At 43.2% G+C, this 23,845-nt stretch overlaps 1 protein-coding gene and 1 long non-coding RNA gene across 7 annotated transcripts in view; one reads left to right on the top strand and one right to left on the bottom strand.

The window, feature by feature from the left end:
* Window positions 1-23,845, bottom strand: part of Nr3c2 (nuclear receptor subfamily 3, group C, member 2) — a 344,237-nt gene that overhangs the window by 113,674 nt on the left and 206,718 nt on the right. The window lies entirely within an intron of this gene.
* LOC134483346 (uncharacterized) lies at window positions 1,490-21,841 on the top strand. Its single transcript, XR_010060202.1, has 2 exons — window positions 1,490-1,616; window positions 21,378-21,841. It is a non-coding gene; the product is annotated as an uncharacterized LOC134483346 (long non-coding RNA).

The raw sequence follows: 23,845 nt of genomic DNA on the forward strand, positions 1-23,845 counted from the left end.
GCCGCAGGTCCTAGCAGCTCCAACACCAAGGTCAACGGGTTCTAAACCTTTCGGAATCTTTGTGGAAGGATTCATGGAGGGCTAGATCCCTTGAACAGACACTTAGTCAAACAGTGGCAGGTAAGTGACACTAGACAAAAGGTCCCGAATTGCGTGCATTTGTGTAGTTACACCTTATACATAGAACTCACTGCAGGAAAGGAAAGCACACTAAACAGTGAGGCTGGTTCTGCCACACGGAACTGCTGGGACCTCACCCTGAGCCCTGGAGACAGGAACAGTTGTGCCACACCCTTCAAGTTTCCTTCTTTCAGAAGGAAGTTGAAAGACGTTGAACCTCAGGCCCCTGTGCCTTTTGCTCATTCTGCTTTGATGAGGAGATCTGAGAAGAATATCTGGCCTGCTTGCCTCAGCCCATTTTCTTCCCTCGGAGGAGAAATTTCTGTCTATAGTATCTATAGTCTCCTGGTTTCTGGGGAAGCCTGCCCTCACCCAGTGGAGCCCAGCCTGAGCCCTGTTCCCAGGCTCGGATTGCAGATTCCTTTTGCACTCACCGCAAAGCCATATCCTTCAACTTCCCCCTTGAAAAAGGCTGATATTTTATCTTCCACAAGCCACTCCTTTGTTTTTCAATCTGCCCAGAGTCTGGGAGGGGAAATACAGTGCTATTTACGAGGTCTCTTAGAGATTAAGAGACTCCAACACCAGAATCCCCGGGAGAAGAGTTTTGCTGAGCCTAAGTCCTGCCCCAGGGTCCTAGCTTTCCAGTTCGCCATATGTGAAGCCCATTAAAGGCAGGGGCATCACAGACTGAGGCCACTGTGATAGTGCAAACATTAGGATAACAAACCTCTTCACAGCTGAGGCACATTTTGAACAGATCCTATTGTCATTTGGGTTGACAACAAGCTTGTCAAAAGTCTCCAGACACCGTGCTTTCCTTTTTCAGTTTTAATGTTTGCTGCGTCATGCGAATTAAGTAGAATTTTCTTTTTATAATTTAAAGCTACAAAGGGGATTCACTAAAAGATAGCAGTTCACAAGGTACTTTAATACTTAAGATATTCTTCAACTAAATAATCTTGCTTAATAATTGGTTATCTATCCAACGTCAGCAAGTCTGAGGGTTGGGCTGATGCTGCTCTTCATTAAAACTTGGGAATCAAGTGTGGAGGCATGGTCCCCAATGCATTTGGAATGCCTCTCCACTTAACCACCCTTGGGTCCTCTGGGATGACCTGACCTCGTGAGCAACATTTCTTGTTTTCAATACAAGAACTCACTTTCAACATCAGAAAGGCAATTTCACTAAGACCTTTTTTAAAATTAACTTTCTGCTTAAATCTCATGTTCATCTTTAAAAGTTCATTTGTTGTCTTGCTTGAGGGATTTTTTTCCCTCAGCTGACAATTGCCCAGCAACAGTAGCCCATGCTTGCAGTCACTATTTTGGGCTACATCACGTGTCACTTACATAACCTTGTTTAACTGCTATTGAACTGGTTCAAACAACTTGGGAAACAGATTAAGGCGGTCTCAGTCCCAGCAAAGCCCCGAACTGCAGATTCCGGTGTGCGATTTCCCATCCCCCACGCTGTCGCAGACTGTGGTGAGATGGTAAGAACTGGTTATTCATTCCTAGAGCCAACTAAAACACGGGATAATTAACTTCCTCCGCTCAGTTAAAACCAGTCTGGCCTGCCCACAATAAGCCACTGGACAGTGATCCCCTGCTGCTGAGTTTTATGAGTGAGCTCGGATTAGCGTGCTTTAAAACGCCAGGAGGGAAAGACACCAGCATAGGTTGTCACTGCCACCTTGAAATGGAAGCTCAAAGTTATGCTTCAGGATCCTAACTTCAAACCGGAAGTCAGATTGGATTTATGGTTTGGGAGTTTGTTACCAAGAAGAGTAAGCATCGAATTCTGGCATGAACATCCTTCTTAGAGTGAAAGGTGTTAGTTTTTCACTAAAAATATATGCCTCTCTCTCTCTCTCTCTCTCTCTCTCTCTCTCTTTCTCTCTCTCCCTCTCTCTCTTTCCCCTTCTCTCTGTGTGTGTGTGCATGTGTGTGTTTGCTAACTATGCTGACTTATATTTTAAACATTTTTATATAAAAGATAATAAGAGTAAATATATGGAGAAATCAAAATGCTGGAAGATTTTAACCTAAGGAAACACTTGTCATGACAAATAGTAGGCAAAGTGAATTCCTAACAAGGAAATGATGATGATGATGATATAGGTATAGTATATTTTTCCCCAAGAATATATTACATTCTATTCATATCCCATATTAAGACTTTTACATTTTTTTTTTTTTTTGGTTCTTTTTTTCGGAGCTGGGGACCGAACCCAGGGCCTTGCGCTTCCTAGGTAAGAGCTCTACCACTGAGCTAAATCCCCAGCCCCGGACTTTTACATTTTTGGGCTTTACTATACAACAACATCTGTCGTAGAGACAAACTATTAAATGCTTGATGTACTGGGCAGATAACTAACATTTGTTAAATTCTCATGTGACAGCTGATTTATGAATGATTTAATTTAGTCCTTATCTTCAATTGCTGTAAGAGAGCCTATGAAGTCAGAGCAATTGTCTCCATTTCGCCAAATAAGACTCAGCCACGTAGCTGGTTTAGCTGGGATTCATGCTTGGAGCTCTATTATATACAGTATAGATTCTTCTTTGGATCCATTCATAGTAGAAATATTCTCAAGGGGCTGGAGAGATGGCTTAGCATTGACTGCTCTTCCAGAGGTCCTGAGTTCAATTCCCAGCAACCACATGGTGGCTCACAATAGGGATCGAATGCCCTCTTTCTGGTGAGTCTGAAGACAGCTGTAGTGTATTTATTTATATAAAAAATAAACAAATACCTCAAGATACTTAGACCTGAAGGGCATAACAGCACTAAAACAGAATCTGTAGCGGAAGGTGTGTTCAGGTTGCCTTCTGTATACGGACACACAAAGGCATCCTAGGTGCTGTGACGCTGAGAAGTCAGGTGCACCACAATTCTAGCGATGTAATATGAAGGCTGCCAAGCTTGAACACTGCCGAGCACACCAAGCTTTGCCTGATCTGAAAGGACTTCAATTCCTAGGTTTTGAAGAACACAGGAGCACAGCCCTGTAGAAATGGAAACCCCTTTGTGCTGGCTTCTCCACAGTTGGCTTTCAGACATTTCTTTTTGACCAGTCAGCTAACTCACTGTGATCTTGAAAGCAGAAAGGAGGGCATAGTGAGAGAAGGGACTCTGATTCAGCCACCTTGGTTTCAGACAATCTTTGAATGATTTTTTTTGTTTTGCAAATCCTCATTTGCCTTCTTGGGAATCACCAATGACCCCAGAGGAGGGCTGATATCGGCAACAAAAAGACAATTGTCTCATAGACACCCACCAGCATTTCAGTAAAACAAAATGAACAAACAAACAAACAAACAAAAAAGTGAAAACAGTTGTCATGAAGTCCATGTATACACTAAATTGGACTGGTTTGGAGTAGATGAAGTATGAAATTCAAGAGGCCACATGGTGGAAAATATCTCCCTTCTTTCTGTTCCAACCTCCTGGTTCTACATCAAAGCAACCACTATTATCAATTTCATTGTACCCTACTAAGACTCCTTTTAAAAAGGCATATGCTTGTAAAACCACAATAAATATGTTTGGTTTGTGAAATGAGGCATTACTAATTTAGTATGTCTTCTTGTTCTACTAATCCAACAAACGATTGCTGGCTGTCTGGCTATTACATGCTAGTTCCTATGACCAGCTCTCAGTGGAGAGGTGTGGAAGATAGGGAACCTTGCCTGTCAGGCATCGGGAGGCAGGGCAGGATGGTGGCTGCTAAACAGATTACACCCTGGGCAAGAACAGCACCGCACTAAATGCTCTGGGGACATGGGGAGAAAGGAGCTATCTTTGCCACAGACGTCAGGAAGGGCCACAGAAAGAAAAGAACATTAGATTTGTACCTTGAAGGATGTTTTCTGGGTATAAAGGGAACCAGGAGTTTGCTAACAAGAGACACAATTTATTTTAAACCAAGTCATCATGTCATCATGAAGTTTGGGATGGGGAAGCTGAGAATCACAGAAACTGAGATACGTGTAAGGCCATGAGGACATGCTGTGCTGCAGGGTCTGGAGGCGAGCAATTGCCACACAGAAACCACACAGATCTACTTCTTGGGTTAAAAGTTCACTTTGACAATTGATTACCACATTCTCTGGGGCAATATTAGAGGGTCTAGTTGAAGTCATCAAAAGTAACTCACAATTAACTGATCTGTGTTACCCTGACTCTATAGTAGTGGCTCTAAACCTTCCTAAATCTTCCTAAACCCTTTAATATAGTTTTTCGTGTTGTGATGACCCTTAACCATAAAGTTATTTTTGTGTTACTTCTTAACTGTAATTTTGCTACTGTTATGAATCATAATATAAATATGTGTTTTCCTATGGTCTTAGGTGACCCCTATGAAAGGGTCCTTTGGGCCCTGATGGGGTCATGACCCACAGGCTGAGAACTACTGCTCTAAACCCATCTTCCTGTATCTAACAGGCCTTGATATCCACTTGTCATTCAAGGGACAAGAGACAAAGCTGTCCTGTACCATTTCTTTCTGGTCCTCTATGAAAATGTTCCTCCTTTGGCTAAATGTACCACTCTGTGGTGTTAACTTCATCTTGATCCTACTGTTCTCATGAACAGATGCTGTGGCTGCTGGAACTATGGCTGCCTCGGATCTGTCTCCTACCCAGCTTGCTGAAGTCAAGAGCAGAAATCTTCTGATTTCATTTCTTAACATGCCAACTATTCCCAATACAAACATGGGCGTTTGTACCCACATCTGTGTGAATCCAAAACCTTGTACCTATCAAGATATACAGAAGGTATACTCGGCACGCACTGGAACCTTCAGTATGCTTATACTGACATTTGAAGTTGGCAAACTGATGAGACGACGTGCCTCTCCAATACTTTAACAAAGACCCAATATTCAAGGAACAAGGGTTTACTTTTCTCATAGTTTAAAGGGTTTCAGTCCATGGCCACATGGACTGCAGCTTTGGCTTGTGGGGGTGGCACAGGGCATTGTGGTAGGAAGACAAGGTGAACAACTCACATCAGAGTAGCCAGAAACCAGAGACACAGAAGGAGCTGGGACTTCAAAATTCCTCTCGGGAGTTGTGCCTCTGATTTCTGCCATCTCCCAACAGCACTGTAAGCTGAGGACCAAGCTTTTATTAACATATGAGCCCCGGGGGCACTTCAGATTTAAAGTATATGAGAGGAGGAGGAGACTGTGGGAACCTGCCTACTACTTATCCCTGTAAAACGAGGTAGGCTGGGAAGGAGGACCATGTGCAGGAGATGGGTAAGCTGAGGGACTAGACTATGTGTATGTGCGGTAACCATGGAAATAGGAGAGATAAGGCAATGGAGATTAAGAGGACTCATATATAGACAGCATAAACTGTGGTGCTCAGGCTCCTAGCCTGGTAAAGTTCCACCATCATATTTAATGTTAGTGTAGCTTTGTTGAGGGGTCACAGCATCCTTCTCTCCTGAATGACATCCTTGGGGCTTTACCTGGCCTATGGTAATGTCAGGATTCAAACCCAGGTATGATAAAAGCCCATTCTCACTTGGAAAGTCACCCACAAGCAATGCTGGTCTTCACATGAGTAGAGACACCTTTGATCTTACTTCTAGGATATAAAATAGAAAATGTGACTATTTGACTAACCCACTTGAAATAACGAAATTTTCACCTAGAAGAGAACTTTACTTGGGTTAAGAAAGAGCTCTAATTTTACTTACAATGCAGCAAGGAGCTTGGGGTGGCAGACAACACCTAGACAGTCACTATCAGATATATAAAGTTGACTAGCCCATTTAACCTTATATTGTCTCATCTGTAAAGCTAGTCTCACTAAATTTACCTTGTAAGAGCATAGGAAGATTAAGAGGTACTGTGTATTTAAAATGCCTACCTCTACATCTGGAGCACAGCAGGTAGTCCACGAACCAGCTGTTCTAGCCGCAGCCCAGGAGATGGGGAGTGCCTCAGGGTAGGGTGGAGCTCCCCCCTAAGGAAAAGGCTTGCCTCCACTGTGTTTGAGAAGCATTGATGAGTCACTTGTAGCTCTTGTACTACCCTCTGGAGTGATACACGATGGTTGTCTGTTTCCCTGTGGTAGCATGCAACCAGGTCTGCCTAATCCCTATCGCTGGCCTCTATTCCAGATTTGGGGTGACCCTCTGAGTTGAGTCCAGGAATTATGTTTGTAGCTCAGTTTGACTCTGGGAGTGAGGGTTGACTTTCATTACTAGCAACAGCTTGACTTCCCAACAGCCCTTCCTAAGATAATCTGCTCAAGTCTATATGATGGCCACTTCTTCTCCCTCAAGACCCTCATGGTGTCCTGCTCAATCCAGCAGGAGTTTCTCCTGGGCTGTTTCCTTGTGGCCCCTCTGCTCATGCCCCGGGTCTGCTTATGAGTCCTGTTGACCTGTATTTTAGGCCTTTCCAGTGTGTCTCTTTATTACCTTCATCTCAGAAGAACTATTTTCTGTTTTGAAATTATTGTCTCTACTTCTCTGCCAGGCAAAAAATGCAAGAGAAAAAACATATTAATAATGTAGTTGATTTGCCATTGTGTGTCTTTTCACCTCAAAAAGCGAAAGCCTCTTACAAAGAACATGTAAATATTATTGCCGAGCTTTACCATAAAAAATACACGGCTTTGTTTGATTGCCTATCAGCATGGCGTTCCTTTGCAAAGAGAATGACTTGTTTAGAGGCTTATGTTGGACGATATAAGCTTGGGTGCTTATTCCTGGCTCTGATAGCCTGCTCATTTCTTTGCTCTGCCATTTGCCCTGTCTCCTGGTCCCATACAACTTCGGGTCTTAGGCTGCAGTTCCTAGGGCCAGAAGAGGCCTGCCTTGGGTTGGATCCTTTATGAGGTCCTGTTTCTCATATTCCGTTTCATGGAAATGGACCCACACCAAGCGAGGTGTAATGGTGGAGCAGATTCTCTCCCTTGCCTGCCAGTGTCCTTAGACCAAGTCCTAGAGAGACAAGCTTTGCTTTGACAGTGAGTGAGCACTCCACTCTCATTCTCTCCCCTCTCTGCTGCACTTTTAAGGAGATTACTAAACCTCCTTAAACCGTGGCAAGTGCAAAACTTCAACAAATGGTCTATCTGCCTGAATTGACTCTCCACCCCTGCCCCTCTGTTCTGTCATGGCCACAGACACACCAACCTTCCTTAAACCACAGCATGAGATTACACTATGCTTCTTCACCTCAGGCTCTTAGTTATATTTGTCCTAAAATTGGTTTAAAGTATAGTACTCAACATGCAGATAGAAGAAACCCAAACATCACAGGTCTGAATTAACAATAACTTCTATCCTTAAGCACCAGTAAACTATTACTCTATCAGACTTTTTTATATATAAAGCCTGCACAGTACTCGCCGGGTGGCCCTAGCCCAAATGGCAACCTTCTTTCTCTCATCTGTAAATGGAAGGACCTGTGCTGTCTCTGGCCCCTAATTGCTTTGCTTCTGCCTGGAGAACAGACAAGCTATTTCAGACAGACATAAAGTCACTGTGCAATTGCTAGGTGACACATAGGGTACTAGAGTTGTGCTCTGTGACCTCTATAAATACTTCCTGTACCCAAAGAACCCCAGCAAACTGCTGGAGATCCACAAGTGCTGCCCTTACCCTGGGAGTGTCTCGGAATTGCAAATCAGTTAAGAGAATCCATGAACAGTTGCTGTGGCCTTTGATAAGAAAGGCATCAAAGACCAATTACTTATTTGAAAATTCTTCCAAGGAATGTACTCCAGCAGATAAAAACAGAATGCAGAAGCACAGGGCTGCATATGTGTGTGCACATATCTATTCATGCCTAGATTTTAAATAGCTCCAACTGCATTGAAAGCTAAATGTTGACAGCAGTACAGGCTCGAAACAGAGCTAGAAGTTATGGTCACGAATTCCTATTAAGATCACACTAACGCAGATACAGGAGGCTTGCTCCCAGGACTGCTTAGGAGTCTAAGGAAGCTGCTTGTTTATTTATTTTCTTGATGTGATCACAAAATAACAAACGGCAGAAAGGGTTTAGGATTCATATTCTTAAGGCAGAAAAATCAGAGATTATCAAACTTGATACGTTGTGACTCCCCTGGAAGAATATTAAAGCAAGAAGGGCTGTTTAACACCTCAGGTTGAATGATGTAAAATAGTGTGACTTAGGAAGCAGGACAGAGATAAACAAAAATACAGCTTGTGGGACCAAATAGCCCAGTTACTGAGTTCTGCATCTCAACTGTCAAGTCAAGGCTGGTAGCAGTAATCAGATGCCCACTGTGCATACCTAACTGGACAAATCCAATCATTTTCTGATGGGCTTTGTGAAAAGTTATTTCTCTACCTTCAAAATCTTTGAAATGAGCCAATTAAAGCAGATTAGAGTATCTTAAAGGCAGGTTTATTGGGAAACTGTTTTCAGGCGGTGAGATCACTGGCCTCAAGGAAGGTATAATACATATATTAATTTATTGTATATTATGTATGTATATTTTATGTATATTATATATGTATGTATATAATATATATGTAAGGGCAGCCCATTCCCTGGACTGGAAAGTTCAGGCTGGGGGCAAAGTATATCAGGTAGGGATTGAGGGATGCTGGGAGAACCAGGAGGCCAGGTCTGCTTTGATATGTAAAATATGTACCCCATTCCCTTGTCCTGAGGTCCGAAACCAAACATTTCGTTTTATCATATATCACAATAAACAACCATAAGTTCACAGAGTTTGTATAAGTGTTTAAGTACCACATATCCAGCCATTATAAGCCATTAAAAGCTTCCTTCCCTCCTGGTGATGAAGGTCAGAGACTTTCGTATCCTTTCTGCTAAGCCTGAGACACTCAGTCTGATTCTACAGAAATCAAATTTTCATAAACTTCTCCTGACTTGGACAGCAAGATCTCTCTCTTTGAAACACGATCCAGCTACCATCACATGCTGAAATACATGGGCTATGCCAAGTTTGTGCCCCATTATTTTAGATACATTTTACCAGAATACCAAGTGCTGTTAAAATGAGTTTTTACTAGAAATTATGATGTCCTTCCTCATATAAAGTCTGGGTGGTTTGCATGTCACTTCTTCTGGTCTGGGACGGAATCTCTTTAAAGATATTGCTGTACCCACACAGATCCTGGGACCTAGGGCCTGTCTCCCAGGGTTACACCTTTGCTCTTAAAGTCAGGGAAGAGCTGTCCCCAGAGCTGTCCTCAGCTCTGTGGTGCTCTTGCTTAGACTCCTGCACAGGCCCAATGCCCTGCCCCTCCTGAACTGAAGCTCCAACTCTGCAGGTCACTGCCCACCTCGAAGTGCCTGCCAGTCCGCCATACAGGCAGACTTTGTTGTCCTCAGACCTTCTGAGGCAAGGTTACCAGCCTATAAAAGTTGATAGCGTCATATAGCACGGGTACAGGAGGACGTATGCGAGGATCCTTTGAAAAGAAAATTAAAAGTACGTCTTGGCGTTTTGGGTAATTTTTGGTTGTCTGCTGTAAGAAGAAAAACAGGCTCTCATCTCATCAACATGTAATAGTCAGACCCATGTGCGATGAGAAAATAATTTTCTAGTTGCACAGTTTCGGCCACCACTCTGTAAACGTCTACTAGGTGGCACATGGCATGCTGACTGGGTACAAAGACACTCAGGAAAACTTGAAAGTTCACGAATCTCTGCGTAACTACTAGGACAGGATTGCACTGTGTATGTGCAGAGTGCTAAGAAAGCACAGAGAAGGAAGAGAAGGGGATGTGGGGTGGTTAGAGACAGCTGGTCAGAGCGATCTCAGAAAGAGGCTGTCTTTCGTCGGGCTGGAAAGGAGAAACTTTCTATATATATGTGAAGGTAGTGTAGATTCTTGGGGTCTGAATATGAAATGGTCTCTCTGAGCTCAAGTGTTTGAATCTTCTCTCCCTGATGGCTGCCCTGTCTGGGAAGGTGGGACCTTAGGAGGTGGAGCCTTGCTAGAAGAAATGGGTCACTGCAGGCCAGTCTGGAGTTGTTTTTATAGCCCATCCCTACTTGTCTTAGTCAGGGTTTCTATTCCTGCACAAACATCATGACCAAGAAGCAAGTTGGGGAGGAAAGGGTTTATTCAGCTTATGCTTCCACATTGCTGTTCATCACCAAAGGCAGTCAGGACAGGAACTCAAGCAGGTCAGGAAGCAGGAGCTGATGCAGAGGCCATGGAGGGATGTTTCTTACTGGCTTGCTTCCCCTGGCTTGCTCAGTTTGCTCTCTTATAGAACCCAAGACTACCAGCCCAGGGACGCACCACCCACAATGGGCTGAGTCCTTCCCCCTGGATCACTAGTTGAGAAAATGCCTTACAGCTGGGTCTCCTGGAGGCATTCCCACAACTGAGGCTCCTTTTCTGTGATAACTCTGGCTTGTGTCAAGTTGACACACAAAATCAGCCAGTGCACTATTTCTTGCTCTGCTCCTCAGACCAGAGATACCAACTGCCTCGTGTGCTACAGCCTGTCTTAAATCCAAGAAGGCCTATATCATCAAAATAAACCCTTCCTTCTTGCTGCTTGCCAGGCATTTGGTCACAACAATAAGAAAACTAACTATTATTTAGGCAAATACCCATGTCTTCCTTTCCTTAGGTAGACACCGTTGTAGGCCAGGTCATGGCTGCCCGAGCAGACAACATGTGTACCTTCTGTACAAACTATACACAGAGATGCACATGGAGTGTTTAAAAGTTACAGAATCCATCTTAAAGTCAGTGTAACAATAATATTTTAAAAATCAAAGGCAATTCAAATCACAAACTAGAATGCATTAGATTCGGCTAAGGCCTGCAGAATGTAAGCACGTCTTCCTGGTAAGGAAGGGCTTCACCCACACACTTGAGGCTCAACTGTAACTCAGTCTGGAGTCTGTTCCCCACTTTAATATCCGTATTATTCTGAGTGGAATATGCTTCTCCTCTAAAAATGAAAGTGTTATGTCTGCACCGAGCCTTTTCCAAGGATAGGAATACATACAATCAACATTTAAGTCAGCGCTTTAGAATTTTAAGAAAACATTACATTAGAGGCAGTCATTCTCTCTAAAAACACACCAAATTATTTAAATAGAATTCTGATTAAAGTTGAAATAAAAATTTTCTCAAATAGGGTGTGCAAGATTCTTAGAATGTTTGCAAATGATATCTTTGTTACTTGATTCGAGTCTGTTCCATAAAGCAAATCCCACATAGCTACGGTCACAGTGGCTGCCTGTGGGGTACTGTTCAACTTAGACGCCTCTTTCTTCTTGAATTTGAAAAAGGTAAAGAGGAATGGTGTGATGTTTCCTGGAATCTGAATACTTCATAAGACTTTGAATTATTGAAGAGAAACTTTTGTTTTCTTTTTAATCAAAGAAAGTGAGTTCTTTCATTCCCTGCTTGTTTTGAAGTTTAGGACATTTTATAATTTTAGAGCTAGAGAGAAAATCATTTCTAAGCTAAGGGCTGGCCATAGCTCATAGCATGAGCTAGCCTTTAAATAAAAGAGCAAGGTTTGAAGAGACTTTGTTCACTGGCGTTCCTGCTTCTAGGTCAGTTTCTTATCTGCAGTTATGCAAATATTATGCAAATACAAGCTCTAGTTGAGTGTGGCATCTGTCTGCAGCATCCGCCAGGGCTGAGACTGAGGTTGGAGGGCTCGTTTGTGGCCATCCTGGAACGCGTAGCAAGACCCTGTCTCAAAACAAATGAATGAGCTCACCATGTTATTTCGAAGGAAAAACAGCAAAGAATGGTACTTAGCAGAACAGGTATTGGAAGACTTTCACTCCTACCAGTGACTGCTGAACTGAACCTTGAGGATATTGCTTAATGACACAGAGCTTGCCCAGGAGTCCAGAGGCCTTGGTGTCAGTCAAACAAGTCAGCAAGCCTTTGACACACACACAAAAGATTTGCTGGTCAGAGGTCTATTGTATCAACTAGGTGTTTATGATTTTCCTTTGTGTTCAAGAAAAAATAAAACAATATATAGAGAAAATTAGAATAATACTACAGCCATGTCCCCAGACTCTACAACTTGAGCATTTTTATCACATAGTTTTGGGGAAAATAAAACCTAGGGATTTACGAATGCTAGGAAAATGTTTACCAAGACACTCCATCACTCTTTGAAATTAAATAGGACAGAATTCAGGTTTTCAAACTGTGGATGAGGCTGTGGTAGCCGCGCATGGCTCTGTGATCATTTCATCTTCAGGACAGAAAACCCCAAATTACCTAACTGTAAGGTAGCTTACTGACCCCAGGAGCTTCAGTGAGAAGGGCAGAGCCCGACAGTTATCGTGAGGCTGAGTTCAGGAACTAATGAAAGGACCATGCTATGGGAAGTTGCAGGACCTGGCTCAAGGAACAGAGCTGCTACAACTGCCACTCTGAGCTTGCCAATCCCCAGCACTCTGGGGTGCAGCCTTACCAGCTGCCAGAATTTCCACAGCTTTGGGAGAGGCTGTCTGTCTAGGCTGTATCTGAAATCTCCTTGCTTTTAAACATTGGCGACTCATTTAAGCATATTAAAATAAAAAAATCCAAGCCAAACCAAACATCTCTGCAAGCCGGATTTCAAGCTGGAGAAATCAGATTAAGGACCTTGAAAGGACAAGCCCAGCTGGGATGGGGCTTCTGCATTTGGGGCCGGACGGTGGCAGGCAAGCAAGGGGGATATATTGGCTACAGAAGAGGAAGTAGAAACATGACCCCACAGGAATCTGCCCTTCTGCTTCTCCAGGATTGGCGTTCTTGTTTTGAAGCTTAAGGACTCAGAACAAACCCAGGATCTTGGTGTTAGATAACAGAAAGTTCATGTAGGGCAGGGCATGCAAAGGGAAGAGGAGACTCTAGATCGGAAGCATGTCTCTGATCTGCCCTACCCGTGTCCTTGGGATCTGCTGCTATGTGCAGCTGGTGTTTCATGGAGATCAGGAAAAACATTCAGAGCAATTCTGGGTTCTCTGGAAAACCATTCCAGTTCACTAAACTGTAAATGTTTCTAAATGCCCTTGAGGCATTTCCCATGAATCCCTGTGTGCTAGTGGTGACTGTGCTGGGCAGCCTGACAGGAGTCACCCAGGGTCTTCCTGACGCTGTGAATAAACAGTGTGGAGAAGGCTGAGGTGATGATGTATTAACCCGCAGCAGGCAAGGCAGTGTGTGCACCGAGACAAGGCAGTATGTGACCTAAAGCAGCCATGGACTCTGGCTTTCTTTGATACACCCTGAAAAGCATCTGCACCGGACACAAGAACTTCAGAACAAATCAACTTCCTAGTGCTCCCTCCACTTAAAAGAGGCACAATTAACCTTCAAGGACCTGGATTTGAGGAAGGTTCAAATTATAAATTGTTTAGACTTTGTGGAACAAAATTTTTATTAGGGTTCTTCAAGCATGTTATTGTAGTATTACCGTCACACTGATGATACATCAATAATTTGAGTATGACTGGTGGACAGATGGCTCAGTGGACCCAGGTTCGAGGCCCAGCACTCATATGGTAGCTCACTGCCATCTGTAACTTTAGTTCCAGGGTATCTGATACCTTCTTCTGGCCTCTATGGACCCCAGGCATGTATGTAGTGCACAGAAATACATGTAAGGAAAACACCAATATGCATACATTAAAATTCTAAGATAAATAAGCATTGCTTTGCTCCAGTGAAACTGAAATGTGAATATTTATCTCTACTCTAATATAAATAGAAATATTCATTTCTATTCTATTATTTGGTTTCTAAGCCGCATATAAACTACCAGTGGGCTATATCTGGCTCTAAATCTACAGTAATGTCCAAAAGTCTACGGTAATGTCTGATCGGTCTCCCGGTTATTAGTTCATTTAACAGTGACCACAGTTCTTCGGTAATTCTCATCTCTACTTTGTTTCGGAGAACACAGAGGCTTTGAAATGTCCTGTGCCTAAGTGAACACAGCCAGTAATCGAGAGCCAAGATCTGAACCTACATGGACCTACTCTGAGGGCTACATATGCACGGTGGCTCTTTAACCTGGCTATAAGGATTTCAACATACCTGGCTCCCCACGACTCTACTAAATAGTGGCCATTGGCCATGGCATATGGGTATCTCTATCCTAAAAACCATGACAGCTCACAAGCGTTTCTGGAGAATGACTGAGCCCAGCAGGGAGCCCAGTTCTGTGCAGCTAACCATTATTGTCCTACTGACCAACAACTCATTTTGAATGCAGATTAACCTGATACTTGGAAATGTTACTCAGCCGGGGTCCACAATAGCATGGGAATTCTTCAAGGGAATCAGGCCCACAAGAAGCTAAGTCCCTGTTGATGGCCAGAGTTTTATTTCCAATGCCAGATTTGCTGGAAACCACTCTCCCAGAGCCGAGGTTGCATTAGGACTGGCCACCTCGATGACAGCCGGACCAAAATGTGGCAATAGTGCTAGGAAAAGTAACAAAAATTATGTGAAATACACAAATAATCATCTTAATCCAACTCAGCACAAATGTAGCAGCCTATTTTGTGGCATAGCATTTGTTTAGGGACTGTCTGCAGTGGGTTCCCAGAGGTCAGAATTCTTTCTCCCAGCTCTGGGGTACAGCAAAGTCTTTGGGGGAAAAGCTTGGACCTGAAGCTCTTGTGATTCCCTTCATAAGATCTAGCCACGGAATGCTACGAAGGGGGTCTGCATGGGGAATGTGCTTCCAGCTCTGACACTGAGACAGAAAGCCCCTGGTACAATGCAGAAACTATCTCTCAGGTCTAACGCTTCCCACACGCTACCTTACAGTTTGAAGATTTTTTCAAGCTGGAGATGGATGAGCCATGCCTTCCCGACTTCCACCATCAAGATTTGGAAGTCATGTGATGGTCACTAGTCACAGAACAGAGTGGCTGAGCTATGGTGACGTCAGGATGGCATTTCACCTCCTTCTATCTTTGGAACTTTTTTTTGGGGGGGGTTCTTTTTTTTTTTTCGGAGCTGGGGACCGAACCCAGGGCCTTGCGCTTCCTAGGTAAGCGCTCTACCACTGAGCTAAATCCCCAGCCCTTCTATCTTTGGATGCCCAGGCTGGCATGCTTGCTGCTGTCACACAGACCCAAGTCCAACTTTCTCTCTCTTTTTGTCCCTTGTCATATTTCTGACATCGAATATGATGCAGAGCCCTGTCACTTGGACTAGTGTAAAGTCCCCACTTTCTCTTTGGACTTGAATGCTTACTGCAAATCAAAAAAAGAAAAGCCTGCAGCCGTGAAAAGTAAGACCTGGAAAAGAGATACTCATGCCATCAGAGACAAAGCCTGTGGGATGGATGACAGTCCCTATAGTGAACATCTGCAGCCAGCAGCAACAGCACTGCACTGATACTTCTGCAGCAAGGGCCCTGCACTGACACCTCTGCAGCAAGGGCTCTGCACTGACACCTCTGCAGCAATAGCACTGCACTGACACCTCTGCAGCAAGGGCTCTGCACTGACACCTCTGCAGCAAGAGCTCTGCACTGTCACCTCTGCAGCAACAGCACTGCACTGACACCTCTGCAGCAAGATCACTGCACTGTCACCTCTGCAGCTAGGGCACTGCACTGGCACCTCTGCAGCAAGGGCCCTGTACTGACACCTCTGCAGCAAAATCATTGCACTGTCACCTCTGCAGCAAGATCATTGCACTGGCACCTCTGCAGCAAGATCACTGCACTGTCACCTCTGCAGCAAGATCACTCCACTGACACCTCTGCAGCAAGGGCCCTGCACTGATACCTCTGCAGCAAGATCACTGCACTGTCACCTCTGCAGCAAGAGCTCTGCACTGACACCTCTGCAGCTAGGGCCCTGCACTGACACCTCTGCAGCAAGGGCCCTGCACTGACACCTCTGCAGCAAGATCATTTCACTGTCACCTCTGCAGCAAGGGCTCTGCACTGTCACCTCTGCAGCAAGAGCCCTGCACTGACACCTCTGCAGCAAGGGCTCTGCACTGACACCTCTGCAGCAAGGGCTCTGCACTGACACCTCTGCAGCTAGGGCCCTGCACTGACACCTCTGCAGCTAGGGCACTGCACTGATACCTTTGACTGTAACCACAATGCAAAGCTCTTCAAGCCATGAGAGGTTTTAGGTGGGAGGTTTACTCAAACAAATAGCTGTGTTGTCTTGTTCTCATTTTCTAATGGGCTCCACATATCTTCAACCTACCTGTACAAAAAACAAAAACAAAAACAAAAAACAAAAAAAAACAAAAAAAACAAAAACAAAAAACAAAACAAAACAAAACAAAAAACAAAAACAAAAAGAAAACAAAAAACTGGCCAACACTGGCTCCTTACTTCTTAAGACCCTAAAAGCCCTGTCTGTCTGGAAGTCTGTAACTTGTCACTAGGAATAAAACCAACAGAGAGTATCACAGTTATTACTATGTCTTTGATACATGGGAACAGAAATATATTTTAGGGGTGAGAATACATATAAAATGAGTAAAGAATAAATAGAAATATAAACACCACCTCCCTCCCCCCAAAAACCAAAGAAAACCCCAGGGAGGCAAAACCAAAACCACACTTTGGAAGTGAGATCCGAAGAGAAGATACATATTAGAAACAATTGATGGATTTCAGTTGAAAGGCTCATTATATAAGTGATAAAGGATTCAGACTCATAGGAAGAGATCTTAAAGGGTCTGGGACAGATCAATAATTCTGTCGCCAGCAACAGAATTTCAAGCATTTGCCTAACGCTTTTATTATTGATTTTGTTTGGTTAATATTTTTTATATCTCTTCCACTATATGTTCTCATTTAAATTTTAAAAACGATCCATTTTACATGTGTGAGCACACTGCTTGCATACATTTTTATGTAATGCATATATGCCTGGTGTTCTGCAGAGTTTCTGAGAGAGTGTCTGATTCTCAGGAAGTGGAGTCATGGGAGTTGACAGCCACCATGTAGGGGCTGGAATCCAAATCCTGTTCCTCTGGAACAGCAGTCAGTGCTTTTAGCTGCTGAAAGCCACCTCTCCAGTCCCCATTCCTTGTCATATTTTTCAGTTGGTTTCCAGATTGTGTGGAACCATTGCTATAATTTAGTTTTAAAGTATTTTCATTCTCTCAGAAGGATCTCTGGGGTCCATGAGCAGTCACTGTCTGTCCCCACCAGTAGTTGGATAACTTCTAATACGTTTTCTGTCTCTCAGCTTGTTGGATATCTCATACACATGGAAGCATGATATTATTCTGCTACTGATGCCTTCCACTTAGCACAATCCTTTTAATCTTAGTCTGTGTTGTAGCCTGTAACGGGGCAGTGGTCAATTGCTGAATAATATTTCATTATGTGTATATAACAGACACTCACACGTACACACACACACACACACACACAAACACATACACACAAACACACATAAACACACAAACACACATAAACATACACACACGCACACACACACACACATGTTTACCAGTCAATAAACATTAGGTTGTTTCTATGTTTTTCTTAGATTTCAAATGCTCATATGAACATCAGTAAATACATTTTACATAGTATTGTTTCTTACATAAATCCTTAATAGACAAGTTTATACATATTTTTTTGAAGAAAGTAAAGAAAGTCTGTTTTTAAACCTTGCTATACCATTTTACATTTATAACAGTAGGGAATGATTTTCCTCAACCCCATGAATGTTATTGATTGTTTTTTTAAAAATTATTATTACAGCCATCACAGTGGTGTTTAATTATAACTCACTAAGGATTTAATGTGGAGTTCTGCACTGGTTAGTGACATGGGACATTTTGTGACTATCATCTTGTGATCTTGAACATGTGTCCATCAGCTATTTATTTATTTCTCCATGTTTCCAAAGGTTGCTTCTATCCTATCATTGGGTTTGAGATATTCTTTACACGTTCTGGAATCAAGTTCCCGATCAGCTTCTTCAATATATTTTGAGAACATGGAGGAATCCTGCAACCATACGGGTGGCCAGTCACTACAATAGAAGGCCATATGCAGAGGAGGGATTGGACCATTTGTGGTTCTGGAGGCCATGACGCAGTATTTCAACATGGAGACAAGTACTCAATAGTCAAGGAATCCCGTTCTCACGGAACCCAAAGAGAGGAACAGCAAGCACGACAAAGTTGAGGACTGTGGAACAGACTGTTTTTCCCCGAGTCCTTGTCATCATATACTGAAGAGATAAAATCTGCAGTGAGGATGTACAGACAGAATGAGGATGTATGGACAGAGAGAATCTGGGGCGAGGCCAGTTTTCCGGTGTGATTTTTGTAAAAATGTGATTACGTGTGTATATTAGGTGGGTTTAAAAAAAAACAGACTCCAGGACGATGCTTCACGCATGCCCTTAAGCTGTCCTCTATCTTCTAAGACAACACTGTTAGGAGATGAAGTCTGAAGGCTTGGTGATGGGATCTCTGAGCTTCCTTGTTATCTGAGCTGCTCTCCTATCCTTTACCTCAACTACCTGTGTAAGGCTCAAGGTCACACGTCCTAGAGATATGAAATTGTCACACACCTCTCAGGGTTAACTCTTCCTTGACCATGGCACACAGTCTGCACCCTCACAGGATAGTCTAATTGCTGGTCATAATATTTCATGAAATATTCTAAATCAAGAGTGAAATCGGATATGAAAAGTAAAAGAGGAAATGACAGAAGATAAGGCAAACTTTCTCAAGACAAGTGGGTGAAAGCTTGTTTTATTTAGTGGGACTAAAAATAAATGAGACCTTTAATAAATGCAAGATTTAAATAAAAGGTAAAACAATTATATTGTAAAAAAGTGCTACGCTGTTCTAGTATAGAAGAACTAGGATGCCTCTGCTTAAAGATATGTGCACACTTCTCTGTGTACAATGAGTTAATATGAAGAGCTATGATTCACACACAATGGTGAGTCAGCAAGTGTGAGCTTTTATTATTATGGAAGAAAAAATCACTGATAGCAAGCAAAACTTTCATTTGTTTTTTTAATCTATGGAATCTCATCCTGTATTGCCTTGAAATTAAATGAAACCTCGTTGGGATTCCAACATTACCTTACGAGGAGCAATAAACACAGCCTAAAAGAGTCAGAAGACATCATGGAAAATGATAAGTTTCTGTTCTTTGCAATTATGGGAAGCATAGAAATTATGAACAATTAAAATTCTGAACAGATTTCTCCCTTTAGAGGAGGTCGTGTACTGGGTACTCAAAGTCTGTTGATTTGAAGAATGAGCGAAAAGCCTACTTGCCTACAATGTGTGCCTGAAAGAAATCCACCTTGGATATTGAATGCTGCTAAAAAGCAGAGGGAGAAATTCCTAGTTCTTCAAAAGCAGCTCTAGTCTTACAATTCCAGGAAATGTCAGGAGATGAGAAGAGGAGATGTGTCTCTTGATGCCTTCACGGACTTATGAATGACAGAAAGCCAGATGCCTTATGAAGCCTTCACAGATTTACAAATGACAGGGTGGCTGGGAAACTCCAATATACCATGTCGACGTGTTTGAAATGGTGCCATTTAGAAAACAAAGAAAACACACTTTAAAATACAAGTTGCACATTGATCAAGATGTCTCTCCTGCAGAGCACACTACAGCCTGCTACCTGAAAGGGTCCCAGGGAAGGAGCCTAGGAGGGAGATGCTCTTGCGCTGTGCTTGTGCCAGCCCCTCACAGGCTAGTATGGGTAGCACAGCACTTCAGAGCACACACTGTAGTCCTGGGAATCTCATGGAATACACAGGATGTGATAAGGTCTATATACATTCAGGTGTGTGGGTATGCACCAGAGAAAAAGGTCAGGAAAAACAATTTGGGGAATTGAGTAATGGAACAAATACATTTTTTTTTTAAAAAAAGATTCATACGGGAGAGAATATTAAAAGGCTGACAGAAGATGAGTAGGAGGAGAAAAGGTATTCTTCTCAGAGCTCCATGGTTAGAAGTTACATCTATTTCCTCAGCGTGACACTGTCATGTCATTCTGTAACAGAGAGATACGAATTAAGCTGCAAATATTCCTATGTCCCATTCCAACCTCTGTTCATTCATCTCCTGCCTCCAAGGTAAGCCAACGTTTCTGCTCCCGAGACCCAGCTTAAGATCCGTGACGAGCCATTCTCCTCACCCTCATTAAGCACATCCACAGACTGTCAGCGCTGTTTTCACACGTTTCAATTTTCCAAGGACACTAGATTCGGGCTCAGTCACAGACTGCATACCATTCGAATCCATGTAGTCCCCACAGTGCCCTGGCAGGCTGCCAGCGGATATTTGGTGGCTGATGAAGCGGGGAGGTGATTTGAGAGCAGACAAAGTCAGACTTCATTGATAAGCTCTTATTAAACACGAGAATAAAGAAGGGAGCAGCGGTGGGACACCTGTGGCTACAGTGTGGTTAGCTTAAGCCGGGAAAGGTTCTGCCGAGCAATAGAGGATATGTCCCTGAAGAGAAGCCAGCATCAAGGAGGAGGGGGAGGAGATATTTGAATGCAGAGCGAGCGAGGAAGACTTGGAGATTGCTATTCCTCGAGGAGCAAATGGGGGAGATGACTCACAAACCAGAGCAAAGCCAGGAACCCCAGCACCTGAGATGTGGGGTTATCACAACCAGTAATGTGGAAGCTTTAGGGGTTCGGAAATTCTGCTTTCACCTTGTTATGTGGGAGGCTTCTGAAAAACAGCCCAGAAGTATGCTATTGGCAATTGAATCCCTGGAACCTAAAAACAGGCACGAGGGAGGGGGATGAGGATGTGAATCAGGGAAGATAGTCCGGCTGACCGAGTGCACCTATGGGACTGACGGAGAAGAGGTCAGGATAGGCTAAGGAGGTGGGAAGAATGCAGACACAATCTCAGAACAAGCAGGCTACCAACCTATGGCAAATTATATGAATGTAACACCCAGACTTGAAAAACAAGGGAAAACCTATATGTCAACATTTTTTTTAAAAAGAAAGAAAGTCTGTTATTAGTCAACATAAAATGTTCTACAGCTTATGACAAAGCATAATTTTGCCTCTATTCGCTCCTGAGTCTTCCTATGCAATACAGTCCAAAACAGAGATTGAAAAGGGGTTTGACACATTAGTATGAAAAATGTTCCTCTCTAGCCATGAACAGTCAGTTAGCATGACACTACACCAACAGTGGAAATGAGGCTGCCTCTAATTCTATGGCAAAGCTAGCATTTCTATCTCATAGCCGGAGAGTATTTATTTATTGAATTATTTATTTGTTTGTTTATTTTTAGAATTTCAGAGACGGGAAGATGTTTGGACTTAGGAGTAGAACAGCTGGACTCGGAAGCTCAGTTCTGCTGTTTGTTTTGAAACTCAACTTGGAAGTAGTGACTTGAATATACTCATTAAAACAAAACAAACAGAAACAGACAAAAAACTAGAGGCTGGAGAGATGGCTCATCAGTAGAAGTGGTTGCTGATCTTCCAGAAGACCTGAGTTTGGTTACCAGTATCCACTTCAGGCAGCTAACAACTATTTACCGTTCCAGCTACAATGTATCCTACACTCTCTTCCGCTTTGCACAGGCTGCTGCATACGCGACACACATTTGCTCCAATATAAACACATGAATAAAAATTAAAATAATTAAAATAAAACTGGCACTAGGACTGGGGTTTAGCTCAGAGTGGAGCTCTACCCAGGACACATGAAAGTTTGGGTTTCATCCTCAGCACTGCAAAAACAGTGAAAGCAAAAGAAAAAGGAAGCACTCATGCTCACGATTTAGCTTACAGAATTGTTCTGCTGATGAGAGTTGGCATTACGTGGGCAGAAGACGAATGCATGTGCCTCTTAAGAAAGTAACAACTAGAAGATATTCCTGGAGTGATTTCAGCAACCCATTTCCATCTTATTCGACAAGTTCTGCCTTCTGCAGAAGCAAGACTTAATCCAGGCATTGCTAGGAATCAACAACTGAGAAAACACAACTTCACCAAGCCAGTTCCTGTGAGACCAGAGTCTTCAATCCTGTCGGGATGGCTAGAGACCTGAGGATGCTGTGGGACGAACTATCCAGTTCCTTTTCTCCCACAGGCTTTCTTGCCTAACTTGAATCCAGGAAACACCTGGCACAGCACCCTAGAGTCCTGTCTCCAGATCTACGTGGTCCTCAGTGCTCATCAGCGGACTGTGGGAGTTTGACCATCTGATGGGCTTTTTCATGAATGACAGAGAAAACGAGTCTCTAAAATGCTGTGTTTACTAAAGAAATGTTCAACATCTTTAGTCATAAGGGAAATGCAAATCAAAACAACCCTGAGATTTCACCTCACACCAGTGAGAATGGCCAAGATCAAAAACTCAGGTGACAGCAGATGCTGGCGAGGATGCGGAGAAAGAGGAACACTCCTCCATTGTTGGTGGGATTGCAGACTGGTACAACCATTCTGGAAATCAGTCTGGAGGTTCCTCAGAAAATTGGACATTGAACTGCCTGAGGATCCAGCTATACCTCTTTTGGGCATATACCCAAAAGATGCCCCAACATATAAAAAAGACACATGCTCCACTATGTTCATCGCAGCCTTATTTATAATAGCCAGAAGCTGGAAAGAACCCAGATGCCCTTCAACAGAGGAATGGATACAGAAAATGTGGTACATCTACACAATGGAATATTACTCAGCTATCAAAAACAACGGCTTTATGAAATTCGTAGGCAAATGGTCGGAACTGGAAAATATCATTCTGAGTGAGCTAACCCAATCACAGAAAGACATACATGGTATGCACTCATTGATAAGTGGCTCTTAGCCCAAATGCTTGAATTACCCTAGATGCCTAGAACAAATGAAACTCAAGACAGATGATCAAAATGTGAATGTTTCACACCTTCTTTAAAAGGGGAACAAGAATACCCTTGGCAGGGAAGAGAGAGGCAAAGATTAAAACAGAGACAGAAGGAACACCCATTCAGAGCCTGCCCCACATGTGGCCCATACATATACAGCCACCCAATTAGACAAGATGGATGAAGCAAAGAAGTGCAGACCGACAGGAGCCGGATGTAGATCGCTCCTGAGAGACACAGCCAGAATACAGCAAATACAGAGGCGAATGCCAGCAGCAAACCACTGAACTGAGAATAGAACCCCCGTTGAAGGAATCAGAGAAAGAACTGGAAGAGCTTGAAGGGGCTCGAGACCCCATATGTACAACAATGCCAAGCAACCAGAGCTTCCAGGGACTAAGCCACTACCTAAAGACTATACATGGACTGACCCTGGACTCTGACCCCATAGGTAGCAATGAACATCTTAGTAAGAGCACCAGTGGAAGGGGAAGCCCTGGGTCCTGCTAAGACTGAACCCCCAGTGAACTAGACTGTTGGGGGGAGGGCGGCAATGGGGGGAGGGTTGGGAGGGGAACACCCATAAGGAAGGGGAGGGGGGAGGGGGGAGGGGGATGTTTGCCCGGAAACCGGGAAAGGGAATAACACTCGAAATGTATATAAGAAATACTCAAGTTAATAAAAAAAAATGCTGTGTTTATAGAAGAGTTCACTTACCTGTGTGCTAGCAAATCAGAGTTCATGTTTGCCAATGAAACCTCATTGTAGAACAACATAAAGTCATGTCTCAAAAGATAGATATAAATATATAAATTGTCTCATCTGCATGCTTTTGTTTACAAAAGTACATGTGTAACAATATTATGACTTCTGTAGGAGTTTGAATCTTTTCGGCTGAAACAATG

Source organism: Rattus norvegicus, chromosome 19 (genome assembly GCF_036323735.1).
Source record: "Rattus norvegicus strain BN/NHsdMcwi chromosome 19, GRCr8, whole genome shotgun sequence".
Lineage (NCBI taxonomy): Eukaryota > Metazoa > Chordata > Mammalia > Rodentia > Muridae > Rattus > Rattus norvegicus.